Here is a 15,258-nt window from a genome sequence, read left to right on the forward strand (position 1 = left end):
GGGGTTTTGCCTGTCTCTATGAACTTCAGAATTAGTATGTTGATATCACAAAATAACTTCTTGGGATTTTGATTGAAATTGCATTGAATCTATAGATCACATTGGGAAAAGCTGACATCTTAACAGTATTGAATCCTCCTATCCATGAATATAGAATATCCTTCCACTTATTCAATTCTCTGATTTCTTTCATCAGAGTTTTGTAGTTTAACTCAGATAGGTCTTGTACATATTTTGTTAGATTTAGGCCTAAGTATTTCATTTTGGGGGTTGCTAATGTAAATGATATTGTGTTTTGAATTTCAGATTCCTTTTTTTTCATTGCTGGTATATAGGGAGGTGATGGACTTTTGTATATTAACCATGTATCCCTGCAACCTTTCTCTCACTTATTAGTTCCAGGAGTTTTAAAAAATCAATTCTTTCAGATTTCTTGCACAAGCAGTAACATCATCTGTGAACATAGACACTTTTATTCCTTCCTTCCCAATCAGTGTAGCTTTTATTTCTTTTTCTTCTCTTATTGCATTAGCTAGGACTTCCAGCACAATATTATAAAGGAGTGGTGGTAGGAGACATCTTTGCCTTGATCCTGATCTTATTGGGAAAGCTTCAGGTTTCTCACCATTAATTATGAGATTAGCTGGAGGTTTTTTGTAGATATTCTTCATTAAGTGGAGGAAGTTCCCCTCTATTCCTTGTTGACTGAGAGTTTTTATTACAAATGAATGTTGGATTTTGTCAAATGCTTTTTCTGCATCTATTGATATGATCAGTGGGATTTTTCTTTTTTAGCCTGGTAATATGATATATTACATTAATTGATTTTCACATGTTGAACCAGCTTGGTCATGGTTTATAATTATTTTTATACATTATTGGATTTTATTTTCTAAACTTTTGTTGAGGATTTTTGCATCTATGTTCATGAGAGACATTAATCTGTAGTTTCCTTTCTTGTGATATCTTTGTCTGGTTTTAGTATTAGGGTACTATTGGCATCATAGAATGAATTAGGAAGAATTCCCTCTGCTTCTTTTTTTTTTTTAATTTTTTTTTAACGTTTTTTATTTATTTTTGAGACAGGGAGAGACAGAGCATGAACGGGGGAGGGTCAGAGAGAGAGGGAAACACAGAATCTGAAACAGGCTCCAGGCTCTGAGCTGTCAGCACAGAGCCCGACGCGGGGCTCGAACTCACGGACAGTGAGATCATGACCTGAGCCGAAGTCGGATGCTTAACCAACTGAGCCACCCAGGCGCCCCAAATTCCCTCTGCTTCTATCTTCTAGGAGAGATGGTAGAGAACTGGTTTAATTTATTCCTTAAATGTTTGGTTAAATTCACTAGCAATCCCACCTGGATCTGGTATTTTTTGTTTTGGAAAGTTATTAATTATTGATTTAATTTCTTTGGTAGATTTGGTCTATTCAAATAGTCTATTTCTTCTTGTGTGGGTTTTGGTAGATTGTGTCTTTCAAGGAAATGGCCCGTTTTATCTAGGTTATCAAATTTATGGAGATGCAGTTTTTCATAGTAATGCTTTATTATTCTTTTAATGTCCATGGGATCTGTAGTGATGTTCCTCTTTCTTTTACGATATTAGTAATCTATGCCCTCTCTCTTTTTCTTAGTTGACCTGGTTAGAGACTTAATTTCCAAAGAACTAGCTTTTAGTTTCATCTATTCTTATTTATTGATTTGTTTATTTCATTGAATTATACTTTACTTTTTATTATTTCTTTTTTTCTGTTTACTTTGGATTTAATTTGCTCTTATTTTTTTAGTTTCCTAAGGTAGAAACTTAGATGATTGGTTTTAGAAGTTTCTTTATTTCTAATAGATGCATCCAGTGCTATAAATTTCCCCCTAGACACTGCTTTTGCTGCATCCCATTACTTTTTTTCACCTTAAATATATACAATTTTTATTTGCTGAACATACCTCAATAAAGCTGGGGAAAAGGGAGGAAAATGTGATGCAATGGGAAATTAGGAGTTTCAAGTTTAGAATACTTCTTAAGCACTCAGTAATGATTTAGTGTTATCAGAGGCTCAGTGGTTGTGATGAGAACTTTTGCATCATAGGTAGTGAGTAGTGCCTGACTGGGGTGTGGTGGTCATTGTAGAAGTCTTTGGGAAGCACATTGCCTTTGTGGAGTTTCTGTCCTGCATCAGAGAGGTCCATGGTGTGGTGTGTCCTGTTTCTATCTGTTCTGCTCCCTCTCTCTGGTCTGCAGAGCCCCTTGGAAAAGCCCCAGCATCATCCTGCTCATGATGCCCTTTGTGAGAATCAGCCACCTTGTGAAGGGTGCCAACTCCTGCTATAGCTAAGATCTGGCAGGCAGGGCCTCCCAGAGCCACGAGGAAGAGAAATTTCTTCTAACTTTCTTTCAGCTCTATCTGAATGGAAACTTTTATCAGATGTTGTATAATAAGATCTCTTGTAACTCCATCTCACAAATTTTTATAAATTGTTTTAATTAATCTTCATTTAGTTCAAAATATTTTAAAATTTCTCTTGCATTTCTTCTTTGGCCCATGTGTTATTTAGAAATGTGTTGTCTAACCTCCAAGTATTTTCCAGCTATCTTTCTGTCATTGATTTCTAAGGTAATTCCACTATGGTCTGAGAGCAGACATTGTGTGATTTCTGTTCTTACAGTTCTGTGAAAATGTGCTTTATGGCCCAGGATGTGTTCTACTTTAGGTAAATGTTCTATGTGAGCTTGAGAAGAATGTGCATTCTGTTGTTGTTGGCTGAACTAGTCTATAGATGTACATTATATCCAGTTGATGGTGTTGTTGAGTTCAACTATGTCCTTACTGATTTTCTGCTTGCTAGATCTATTTCTGGTAGAGGGGTACTGAAGCCGCGAACTGTAGTAGGGGATTTATCTATCTCTCCTGTCGTTTTCAGTTTTTGCCTTATGTACTTTGATGCTCTGTTGTTAGGTACATATACATTAAGGATTGTTTTCTCTTCTTGGAAGACTGATCCTTTAATCATTTTGTAATGCCCCTCTTTATGACTGATAACTTTCCTTGCTCGGAAGTCCTGTCTGCCTGAAATTAATATAGCTATTTCTTTATTCTTTTGATTAATTTTGCACAGTATATCTTTCTCCATCTGTTTACTTTTAATCTCTATGTGTATATGTAAAGTGGGTTGCTTGTAGACAACACACAATTGAGTCTTGTTTTTGATCTACTCTGACAGTCTCTGACAGTGTAATTGGTGCATTTCTTTTTCAATTTTTTAAATGTTTCTTTATTTTTGAGAGAGAGAGACAGACAGACAGGGAAACAGAGACACAGTGTGAGTGGGAAAGGGGCAGAGGGAGAGGGAGACACAGAATCCGAAGCAGGCTCCAGGCTCTGAGCTGTTAGCACTGAGCCCAACATGAGGCTCAAACTCACGAACTAGGAGCTTATGACCTGAGGCGAAGTCGGACGCTTAACTGACTGAGCCACTCAGGTGCCCCTGTAATTGACACATTTCTAAACTTAAAAAAGTCATCCAAATGATATTTGCAACAAGGCATGATTATCTTATATTGATTTTTTCTATAGAATAATTCTTAGTTTAGAGAAATTCTGAACTTTGCAATGCTGTCACAATCAGTCACTTATAGGTGGCTAAAGACCATCACAAACGATCAATTTTACAAAAGAAAAATAATTTAAAATAATGTCACAAAATGTACATATTTAATTTATAAAGCATCACAAAAAATAAATATTATAAATTATAAAACATTTAAAAATTGCTTCCTATGTAGACAACTTTTAGCAAAGCGTTCGTTCCCTTGTTACTAAAATTTTATTTGCTCACAAAATTGTCTTTCACCTAATATCCTTGAAAATATCTTCTGTGTCATCTTTACTCCTCAGATCCCAGAATTTCCCTGAGAGTTTTTCAGGGGTTAATCAACACTGGAGTTTGGGTGAGGTGACAGCCAGCTCCATTAAAAAAATAATGATAATAATAGAAAATAAATAACAGCCCAGCAGGAGGGCTTTAGGAGGCTTGCAGTTGTCAGATGTGTATGGTTAAGCACTGTGGCTGTAAGACATCATAGATTAGAGCAAAGAAGTGCTTTGAGGGTTAATGTGGGAACACACTAGCCCTACTGGGACAGAGCAGATTTCTTGGAGAATGCAATTCTGTATTTGATTCCCAGAGCAATCCGTTCTTTTGCCCAACGGAATTCTTGAATTTTTATTTCTGGCCACAAGGTGGCATCTGATTTTCATTAATGCAGGAATCCCACATCTCCTCTCACCCCTCACACTGGAAACCCGCCTCTGGCTCAGCTTCTGGAAGCTTATTGTACCAGAACATTTTTCAAATGGCAGCATCTCTAAAGGAAATTGCATTAACTTATGTTTGTCTAGGGGCCTCGAAGCAAACCTTTTTTTATCTGGTAAGTTGTATCTGAATCAAGGTGTGCTCGTGCATTTAAAAGTTTTGCAATTGATCATTGGGTTGAGTACCTATCGTAGATTGGGAACTTTCCCCATGTCTTTCTTTGCCTTTCAGCCAAGAGAGGAGGCACGAAGTATTTTGACATATGTGCCACACACATACCGTTTTGCTTATGAGAAGGAGGGTACGAAAAAGGCCTACTCAAATCTACCTTTCAAGCTGGGTCTATACAAAGTACATGCAAGAAATAACCGTAAAGGAAAAACTCACAAGACCAACTGTCTACGTTCCAGACCATTATTATGAGTAAGGTCTCTGGATCCACGAGGGGAGGGATCAAGCCTGATAGGTTCACCATTGCTCCCCCTTTACCTCTCACAGTACTAACGCCTAGTAGGTGCTCAAAACCAACCAACCAACCAAAAACAACAACAAAACTTATGGAATGCTTGGGCGAAGAAGCCCGAAAAGTGTTTCATGGAAGAGTTGGAGTGAAGCTGACTCTAAACTATGAGCATAGGTCGGATGGAGAAAGTCAAGGTGGGGATGTGTGTTGCGACTTGGGGAGTCAGCACGACCACTGGGGCCCTGCTGAGGGCTGTGCCTTCTCCAGGGGGATGTTGAGAACCATTTTTAATGGACTATCAAAATGCAAAGTACGCAGCGGGACATGGAGAGGACACCGAGAAAGACCCCTGGTGCCTATGTACATAACAATACCAGGCAATATGGGACACCTGGCCTTACTTAGGTGGTATAGAGCCTGACTGGGTCTTTCAGAGCAGGAAGCCACCCACCTGGCTGATCACACCAGGGTCCCTTAGTAAGGCCTGCTCCAATCATGTCCGATATTTGAATAGCCTTTTCCAGTTTACCAAGCGTCTTTTCAAACACCAGCACGTTTAATACTGACAATATCCCTGTGATGTCAGCGCAGTTAGTATCTCTGCTTTACAGATGGGGAAGTTGAGGCTCAGAGAGGTGAAATGACTTGCCCAAGGTCACTTGGCCCTCTGCTCTGACCCTGCGTATTGAAGGAGGGGCAAAGTGAGAGTTAGCAAGAATCTGATAGACCAAAGTAAGATTTCCCCACTTCTCTTTCTGTCTTATTACAGCCCAAAGGCAGTAATAGGCACATGCATGATGTTTTTGCCCTGATGTTTTTGCCATACATGGTCCAAGGGTTTTATTTTTTCAATGAGAGCATAGGCGTAAAAAACTGGTAAAATGCCATCAAGTTAAAACAACAAAGAGGAAATGATCTCAAAGTTTTTTAGTCAAGATCATGTTAATTTACAGTCAGAACCATTTACATCATTTTTATTCCCCTTTTAGGACCTTTGCGCTCAAGGAGCTTGCAGTCTAGTTGCATAGGGAAAGCACACTCATGCTCATTGTGGCAGATCTTATGACCTGGGATGCATGGTACCAAAAAAGAGGCAACCCTTAGCTACCTCGGGGCTTTCTCTGAAGCTGAAGACGCTCACTCGGCTGTGACAGGTATGGCCTGGAGGACCAAGGTGGGGGAGTTGAAGCCTCCAAGGAGACAGGACTCCTTGGCCACAGGCCCCAGCCTCTCCTCTTTATCAGGACAACGCTCGGCACGCACTCCATGGTTCCTCAGAGGGTCCCCGTGGGTGTGAGGTTTATAATGCGTCCTTGGCTGCTTTTCTTTCTTCCACTGTCCACTGGGGGGCACACTGGCTTTGAGGGGGGCGGGTCAAGGGAAGGCCATTCTAGGAGACCTGGGACCATGGTGAGCTGGAGCTGCAGGTTTGGAAAAGAGCCAAAAGAGGGCTGCTTGGCTGGAGTAGAAGGTAGACTAGGGCAAGGAGATGGGTTTTATTTATTTTATTTATATATTTTTCAGGTTTTTTTAATGTTTATTTATTTTTGAGAGAGACAGAGACAGAACGCAAGTGCGCTAGGGGCAGAGAGAGAGGGAGACACAGAATCCGAAGCAGCTCCAGGCTCCAAACCGTCAGCACAGAGTCCGACGTGGGGCTTGAACCCACAGAGCTGTGAGATCATGACCCGAGCCGAAGTCAGATGCTCAACCGACTGAGCCACCCAGGCGCCCCAAAGAGATGGGTTTTAGACTGGGGGGCAGACTGGGGTGTGGCTGTGTTGGGTCTTGAGCCCAGGTGGCTTTCTTTGCTCGCGATTCTATTACAGGTGGTGACAATGCTTTTATTTGGAGTCAGGCTGCGGAGGGACTTCTTTTTCCATTGCAAACATTTTCCTGGTGAATTTTTTTTTTTCTCGTGTGTCAGTACTTTTAATGTTGTGTGCATCAAATCATCGTAACAAGATGACTATAAACAAGGTGCCGTCCCTCTATTTTCATGCACAGCCCAACAGGTTACAGTAAACCCAGTTTAGATTCCACCATCAAGTGTGGCTCTCCCATTAGTTCACCTTGTGACGGGTCATGAAGAATATCTTCAAATCCGATAGTCTCATCATTACCCCTCAAAATATCCAGTGAAAGGTGTGAGCTTGGAGGAAAGGAAGACGCTGAACCTGCTGCATTGCCTGGAATTCTGTTTGTAATTCGAGCAGAGCAAACAGACCCTGGATGATCCTCAGGGTGGAAAAATTCATTTTATCTTGGTTGAGCTGGAAATTTCTTTTCCCTGATCACTCAAGAGGATGACGAGGCAAAAGTTCACTTTTCACACAAGGAAGACCTTTTCGAAGATGATCATGACTTTCCAAAGGTCCACTTGCTGAGAGTTCAGTGACTGGAATACTGTCCTTTAGCAGAGATCCAAATCCTCTGGCATTTATCTTCAACTTGCTCTGTGAACAGCCTCTCAGCCCGGCCCCACTGCTCACTTTTTCCTGGTGAATTGTTAAGCCCAGATTTACTAGTTGGAGAATCTGATTTTTCCCTTCCTGTCCCTTCCTTCTGGCCGAGGAGCCTCCTTCCCTGTCAGGTCCCCTGTCTCAATTTCCTCCAATTTTCATCGTGCGTTAGTCCTTTCTTCATTCAGACAATGTGGGGCTTTCAGAAAGGATTCGGCAAAATGCCCTCTTAGTGTATTGGCATCTGTGTTTGCACCTGTGATGCCTTCTTAAGGTAAGCGCTGAGGGCAAGGTGCCTGAGTGTTGGCAATACCTCTCAGAACATTCTAGGTGCTTGGCAATCAGACAGTACCATTCAGGGGTTGAGTTCCAATCTCATTTCTTGAGAGGGCCAGGAGGCTCACAAGGGTCTCACAAGGGTGCAACCGCCTGACATTTTTTCCTTGCTCTCCTGGGACCCAATTACTGACCTGGCTGTTGCATCATAGCTGACTCACCTGCTGTGATCTTGGGAAGCCCAGCACAGTAGTAGTCAAATTGTTACAGTCTATGAACTTTCTCAGTTTGGCAAACGACCCCAGGAACCTGCTTTTCCTATCAGTGTCAGTCAGCAATACTTTTGGCTAATCACCCACCCTGCATGCGTGCATAGTACTTTCTAGATTGCAAAGCACTTACATATGCATCGGCTTGCTTTCTCATCTTTAGCTAAGCAGGGTAACTATTGTTTCCGTGTTATAAATAGACTTGGAAGTTGGGTGACTTTCCCAAGGTGACATAACTGGTTAGCTTTGCAGAGGGAATTGGAAACCAGGGCTAACTTACCACTAGACCCCCTGCTAAGGGAGACAGCAAGAAACATAAGACCCCTGGGGTCCAAGTGACAAATGAGTTCAACAGATGGTGTGTGATGTAAGCATCCAGTGGAGAAATTCCTCATAAGAGGTAAGGCTGAGAGACAGAAGAGAAGGTGATTGGAATCCAGCCCCTTAAAACAAAACAAAACAAAACAAAACAAAACAAAACAAAACAAAAACAAACAACACTTGTATTAGGAGTACCTTTTAGAGCGTAACAAAGTCATTTTGGACAAAAAGATAAAGACAGGAAAAAGATGAATGACTTAGCTTTTAAACAATGTAAGCAGACCTCCGAAGGACAGAGTATTAAGTACTCATTAAAATTGGCAACACTTCTCTAACTTTAAATGTCAGGAAGGACAAGCTGTGACTTTCTGCAGGAGATGGGACTCAGTTAGAAACTGGATTTGGGGGCCATGCGCCCTGGGTTCAAAAGTCTGCTCTGTGGCCTTGGGACCTTGGACAAGTCACTAAGAACTTTTGGGCTTTATTTTCCCTCTCTTTACAGGAGGATGATAATTCTAAACACAAAAGAGTGTTGTGAAAAACAGAATAGATAATATAAATTTAACTGACGGCCAGTAGGTGTTAGAAATCTGATGTCTTCCTCATTTCAAACATTTTGGCCCATGGTTGGTGAAGACATCTTGAGCTGGACATACCACATATTTGGCCCAGCGCTGCCATTTCTGTGTTCCTCTGTGCAAGGCCATTGTCTGCATTAAACACACTGCATTCAGAGGACCGGCTTTGTAGGGCACAGTGGGAATGTTTGGAACCCAAAAAGAAATGTGTTCGTTTCAAACTGTGAACAGAAAAACACCAACTCAAAAGTGGCTGCTTCATTAAATGTCTATAAAACATTATATCAATGAGTTAACTGCTTCTAGCTCTTGTGTGACCATGTGGAAGTCCTATATAGTGTGGGACGTGGGTAAATTTAAAATGTTCGATTCGATGTAGGATGAGGACACAGGAAGTCCAGCCTATAAAGGTGTTCAAGCCGGTCTGCTCCTACGGCTGGTGCAGTCACGGGGTCTTTAAGGATGAGCCTGGCTCGGCAGCCAGATGAAGCAGGGTCTGCGGATGTTAATGAGCCCTCCTGACCTGTTACCCCCCTTCAATGGGTAGATCAGGTAGCATAGGGTGAGCCCGGAACAAGATGAGGAATGGGTTGGACCTTCCTTTGTAGCGGATATTCTTTGGCTTGTCAATGATAAGGTGATTAACGAATTAAATTGGACTTACACTGGACTTTATTTTAACGTTTTAGCTGTGTTCACTTACCCCTTCCAGTTGGAGTGAGAGCCCCAGAAAAAGAAAATAAACTCTAGTTGTGTTTTGGTTCCACGAGAGGGCATTTATATTACAATCGGTGTCTTCTTATTTACTAACTGCACGCTTTACTTAGTGTGCCCTCCTTCGTTATGCCACTACCTTCTTCTGTGGAAGTGGGTGCTGCTGGACGGGGCCAGGAGACCAGCAGCAGCAGCTGTGTGCTGCAGAGAGAAGAAGAAATACTTCTGCCAGGAGCTTGGAACTCCCGGGAGTGGTTTTCATATCCAGCAGTTCAGTTCAGGCTTATGCCTCCCAGAATCACTGTATTAAATCATAGGTAAGTTTAAGAAGCCAGGAGAGTGACCATGAGACTCCCCACCAGATAAAAACCCCACTTGGTGCCAGTAAGGATTTAGTAGCTAGAGAAATTGGTGTGTGTGTGTGTGTGTGTGTGTGTGTGTGTGTGTGTAGAGGGGTGGATTCGCTCCTTTACAAAAGGAGACTTCAATTTGTAGAAGGAGCCACACTGGGCTTGCTCTGTAGGGAACTCCCCTAGGCATTTCTCGTGCTCCATGATTGGTAACAATGAGATTTGCATCCATTGTTTTTTCAGGAAGTTGTTGAGCCAAGTGAGGAACACTTTCCAAGTGGGGGCAAAGGCAGAGTTGTCCGAGTTTTTTGAAAGACCACTGAACCTGAAACACAGCTTGGGAAAGTGAGACCCGAGCAAATGTGACCAGGATGTGCAATGGGAGGGCAGAGCACCTGAGCTAACTGTGAGGCTCGAAGGCAGCCAGAACAAGGCGCGCAAAGTTTACCTGGTTTGTTGAACAGGTGTCATCTCTGACATACATCACTAACCACCAAGCTGAGACAAAGGGGACTTCCTCCTTCTCATGGTGTTGCTGTTTGCACTTGATATCTGGGCGTTCTGAAGCTGGCACAGTGAGAGCAGGGATGTGGCCGTGATCCGGCTCAATGGGGCTCAGGCCCCAGTGACCTTTGGCTGCAAGCACCGTTTGACAAAGGACGAGTCCTGGCCCCCTGGGCCCCCCGGGCCCCTCCTTCTGGTGTCCTCTTTCGTAAGTTAGACAGCATGGGTTTCTCCAGTGGCAGGTCCTGGGGGAATATGAACTGCCTGAGTGCGCTCTGACTCTTTCTTCCAGTCGTGACATTGGGAAAGGCTATGAGAATAACTCACCCAACCCACTCTTGGTCAGAACTATAGAGAAAGAAAGAAGATCCTGAAAAATCTTGGTGTTACATATTTCTTAAAAACTTATTTATTTTTTTAATTTACATCCAAGTTAGTTAGTATATAGTGCCACAATGATTTCAGGAGTAGATTCCTTAGTGCCCCTTACCCATTTAGCCCATCCCCCCTCCCACAACTCTCCAGCCACCCTCAGTTTGTTCTCCATATTTATGAGGCTCTTCTGTTTTGTCCCCCTCCCTGCTTTTGTATTATTTTTGCTTCCCTTCCCTTATGTTCATCCGTATTGTATCTTAAAGTCCTCATATGACTGAAGTCATAGGATATTTGTCTTTCTTTGACTGACTAATTTTGCTTAGCAGAATACCCTCCAGTTCCATCCATGTAGTTGCAAATGGCAAGATTTCATTCTTTTTGATTGCTGAGTAATACTCCATTGGATGTATATACCACATCTTCTTTATCCATTCATCTGTTGATGGACTTGGTGTTACACACTTACCTCCCTTTAATCAGATGATGAAACTCGAACTTTGGTTCCCATAGATAATACTGAGTATCAGATTACCAAGTTTACTTTGCAGAAGATTTCACACTAAGATTCTTATTGAAAGGGAGCTCCCTTAGTGAATTTTTAAATATTTAAATTTACAAGAGTCCAATCTGCATTCAGCTTTTAGAAATATGTATGTTGACTTAAGGGAGAGACATTAGAAATAGAAGGCATTAACAGACTGCTAAATTTTTTTTAATGTATTTACAACTTTACATAAAGGATGATGAAATGTCTTGGTGTTCCGTTCCGAGTTTTGAGAAACGCATAGAGTCCTGTAATCACCATCATGATCAAGCTACAGAAGAGTTCCATCGCTCCCCCAAATTCCCTTGTGCTGCCCTTTTGTCATTCGACTTCTCCCTCCACCCCTAACCCTTGACACACTTCTTCATCTCTCCAGTTTTGCATTTTCCAGAATGTCATATAAATTGTAGACTATTGTCTACCGTACGGCTGTACTGTGCTTCCTGTATCCACTTGCCAATTGAAGGACATTTGGATTGCTTTTAGTTTTTGGTGATTAGAAATAAAACCACTCAACACATTATTTTTACATACTCAACAGTTTTCATTTCCCTAGGGTAAATATTTTGGAACAGGATTGCTGGGGTTTGTGGTACACATATGGTTGGCTTTCGAAGAAACTGTTGGATGGTTCTCTCAAAGAGCTGCATCATTTCTATCCCCACCAATTCCAGTTGCACTAAACAATATGAAATGGTTTTTGCTGTCAGTGATCATACATATTTTTAAGAACTGAAGACAAGAAAAATAGTTTATCTAGATTTTTAGAATTTCTGTGGCTCTTCATCTTTTTTTCATTTCCAAAGTTCTAGGTTTCCCTTTAATATCATTTCCCTTCACAGTCATTTTTTTCGATGTTTATTTATGTTTTGAAAGAGAGAGACAGAGAAGACAGAGTGCGAGTGGGGGACGGGCAGAGAGAGAGGGAGACACAGAACCCGAAACAGGCTCCAGGGTCCGAGCTGTCAGCACAGAGCCCGACGCGGGGCTCGAACTCACGGACCGCAAGATCATGACCTGAGCCAAAGTCGGAAGCTCAACTGACGGAGCCACCCAAGCGCCCCACTATCATTTCCCTTCAGTTGGAAGAACTTCCTTTAGCATTTCTTGTGGAGCAGATCCTCTGGTGACAAATTCTTAGTTTTCCTTCATTTGAAAATGTCTCTATTTTGCTTTGAGGGATATATTCAATGTACATAAAGCCTGGTTGACAATTCTTCTCTTTGAACATTTCTCTGTTCCCTTGTCTTCTGGCCTCCGTGGTTCCTAGTGAGATATCTGCAGTCATTGACTCATGTCTCATATACACAATATGCCATTTTCTCTGGCTGTTTTCAAGATTTTTTTTTTTTTTTTGGTATTTTGTTTTTGTCCATTTGATTATGATTTGTTGGTTTTCATCGAGTTCGTCTTCGTCTTGCTTGGGATTCACTGATTTTTTTTTTTAAGAAATTTTTTAATGTTTATTTTTGAGAGAGAGAGAGAGAGAGAGAGAGAGACAGATCATGAGTTGGGGAGGGGCAGAGAGAGGGAGACACAGAATCCAAAGCAGGCTCCAGGCCCTGAGCTGTCAGCACAGAGCCCGATGCGGGGCTCGAACTCACAAACTGTGAGATCATGACCTGAGCCAAAGTCGGATGCTTAACCGACTGAGCCACCCAGGCACCCCCACTGATGTTTTTGAATGTGTAAATATATATCTTTCACAAAATCTAGAAAATTTTCACCCTTATTTCTTCAAATACTGTTTCTGCATTGATCTCCCCTCATTCTGAGATTCCAATGATTTACATGTAGAACTTTTAATATCCCATAAGTACCTAAAGCTCAATTTGTTTGTTTTAAAATGTTTTCTGTCAAGATCAGAAAATTACTATTGATTTATTTTCATGTTTACTCACTTTTTCCTTTGTCATCTTTATTCTGCTATTGAGCCCATCCAGTGAATTCTTTGTTTCAGATATTATTTTCTTTTAGTCCTACACTAAAACTTTCCGGCTTTTAAAAAAGTGGGTTTTTTCCTCTGACAGAATGTCTATCTTATGTTCTTTTCAAACCTGTATACCTGTATCTCATGAAGTATAGTTATGAGACTGCTTTCAAGTTTTTGTCTGATCATTCTAACATTTCAATCATTTGAGGATTGGCATCCGTTAATTATATTTTCTTAAGAATTTGCCATATTTTCCTGATTGTTGGCATGTTGGGTAATTTCAGATTGTATTCTGAACACTTTAAATATTACATTGTGAGACTCTGAGTCCTATTAAAATCCCCTGAAGAACATTTATTTTGTTTCAACGGGTAACCAACCTGATTATGTTCAGACCGTAAGTTCACTTTCAACTACTTCAGGTGATGGGTCCAACGTTAGTTTGCTATTCAAAGCCTTTGCTGTGCTATGTGACTCTTCCCCATGCATATGCTCCTCAGAGTTTAGTCTGGTACTTAGTGTCTATGTCATAGTTCAGTTCTAAAAGCTTTTTCATTTCTTTTGGTCTGTTCCAGACATGTGTAGCTCAGAAATATAGGTGTCTCTAAGAGTTTTAGTATACCCCTTCCCAATGCGTCTGTGCTGGCTCACAGTTCTATGTCATGGGGCCACCGTAAGGGAAACGTGGCAAGAGAAAAGAGAGGAGATAATAGTAGGGATTGTTCCTACTTTTTTTGGTCCCAATCTTAGGATCAGAAAAGCTTCTTTCTCCAGTTTTCTTGTCCATACCAGTCCTGTCTCTGCAATGAGGGTAGGAAAGAGAGGGAAAGAAGAAAGTGAAAGCAATGAGAGTTTCTTCCACCCTTTCTGGGCCACGGGGCCCTTTTACCTGGTCTGATGGCCAGAAAAAGGGGATTTCTCTCAGAACTTCTGCTAACTGTACCTGCTGTGCAGCTTAAGCAACTCTGACCACCCTCAGGTCAAAGCCAGGGGACGAAGGAGAAAACAAAACAGAGCAAACAAAAACCCGGTAAAGTCACTGTCACTTAAGTCTGGACTTCCCTCCCCAATCTGCCCGATACGATTTCCTTTTCAGAGCCCTCAGGTATTTGCTTTTTCTATTTTGTCTAGAATTTTTGTTGTAATCAGTAGAGTAGAAAGACTGTAGTGAGCACACTGCATTTTGGCCAGCCCTGGAAGTCCTTGGGTTGCTGAATTTTAACACACAAAGAGGGACTTATCGCTTGCGAGCCTCCTGGATGGGGACCCCCTTAGAAGAATAACCAATTCCTGTTGCGGCAACCCCTCTCCAGCTCCACAATTGCCTGTACACCTTGGGACTCTGACCTTTCTCCTTTTGGAAACTTTGCACCAACTAACATGTCCATGTCTCATAGCCCTGTCATCCTTGGCGGGGTCCCAGTTGGAGACTTCCCTGACCACTTACCCTCTCCAATGCTCTCATGCCCATAGTGGTGGGAGCCTCTTTTCCATGCCCCAAACTTCTACGGCATCTCTCACTCCTAAAGATTTCTACAGTGCCCGTTTAGAACACATGCTCTTATGTCCCGTCTCTTCTCACATCGTTGCTTCTATCATGTCATCTTTAACTAAAACCTGGCTCTTAACCTGAGAACACTTATGCCCCTGCCACCCTCCCCAGAACGTTCAATCATCCTCTTCCTTTACCTCACCGTCCACACTCTCTAAGAAGACAGTCTTGCCTCCCACTCCACAGAGATATGAACCATCATAGAAGGGCTTCAACTCCCTGCTTTCTCATTTGCTACTTATCTGAACCTATTTGTCCTTCCTTGTTGCCCCCAAGGAAAGGGGCCTTCTTTCCTTCTGAGGTGAAGCCCCGGTGTTTGTACACTTGATTCCATGTTTTTTCTACCTTCTCATTTCTGGCCAATGGAATAAAACAAAGGATGAAAGTAAGAGCAATAAATACTCTTTCTTTTTTTTTTTTTTTAACGTTTATTTATTTTTGAGACAGAGAGAGAGTATGAATGGGGGAAGGTCAGAGAGAGAGGGAGACACAGAATCCATAACAGGCTCCAGGCTCTTGAGCGGTTAGCACAGAGCCCGACGCAGGGCTCGAACTCACGGACCGCGAGATCATGACCTGAGCTGAAGTCGGATGCCCAACCGACTGA

At 41.9% G+C, this 15,258-nt stretch overlaps 1 long non-coding RNA gene and 1 pseudogene across 1 annotated transcript; one reads left to right on the top strand and one right to left on the bottom strand.

Annotated features, from left to right (window-relative positions):
- The first annotated feature begins 1,808 nt into the window (after nucleotides 1-1,808).
- LOC125923348 (uncharacterized) lies at nucleotides 1,809-5,837 on the top strand. The gene is made up of 2 exons (XR_007457996.1): nucleotides 1,809-4,425; nucleotides 4,542-5,837. It is a non-coding gene; the product is annotated as an uncharacterized LOC125923348 (long non-coding RNA).
- A 909-nt stretch (nucleotides 5,838-6,746) lies between these two features.
- Nucleotides 6,747-14,570, bottom strand: LOC125922490 (proteasome maturation protein-like; annotated as a pseudogene).
- Nucleotides 14,571-15,258: the final 688 nt, after the last annotated feature.

The sequence above is a fragment of the Panthera uncia genome, chromosome B1 (assembly GCF_023721935.1).
Source record: "Panthera uncia isolate 11264 chromosome B1, Puncia_PCG_1.0, whole genome shotgun sequence".
Lineage (NCBI taxonomy): Eukaryota > Metazoa > Chordata > Mammalia > Carnivora > Felidae > Panthera > Panthera uncia.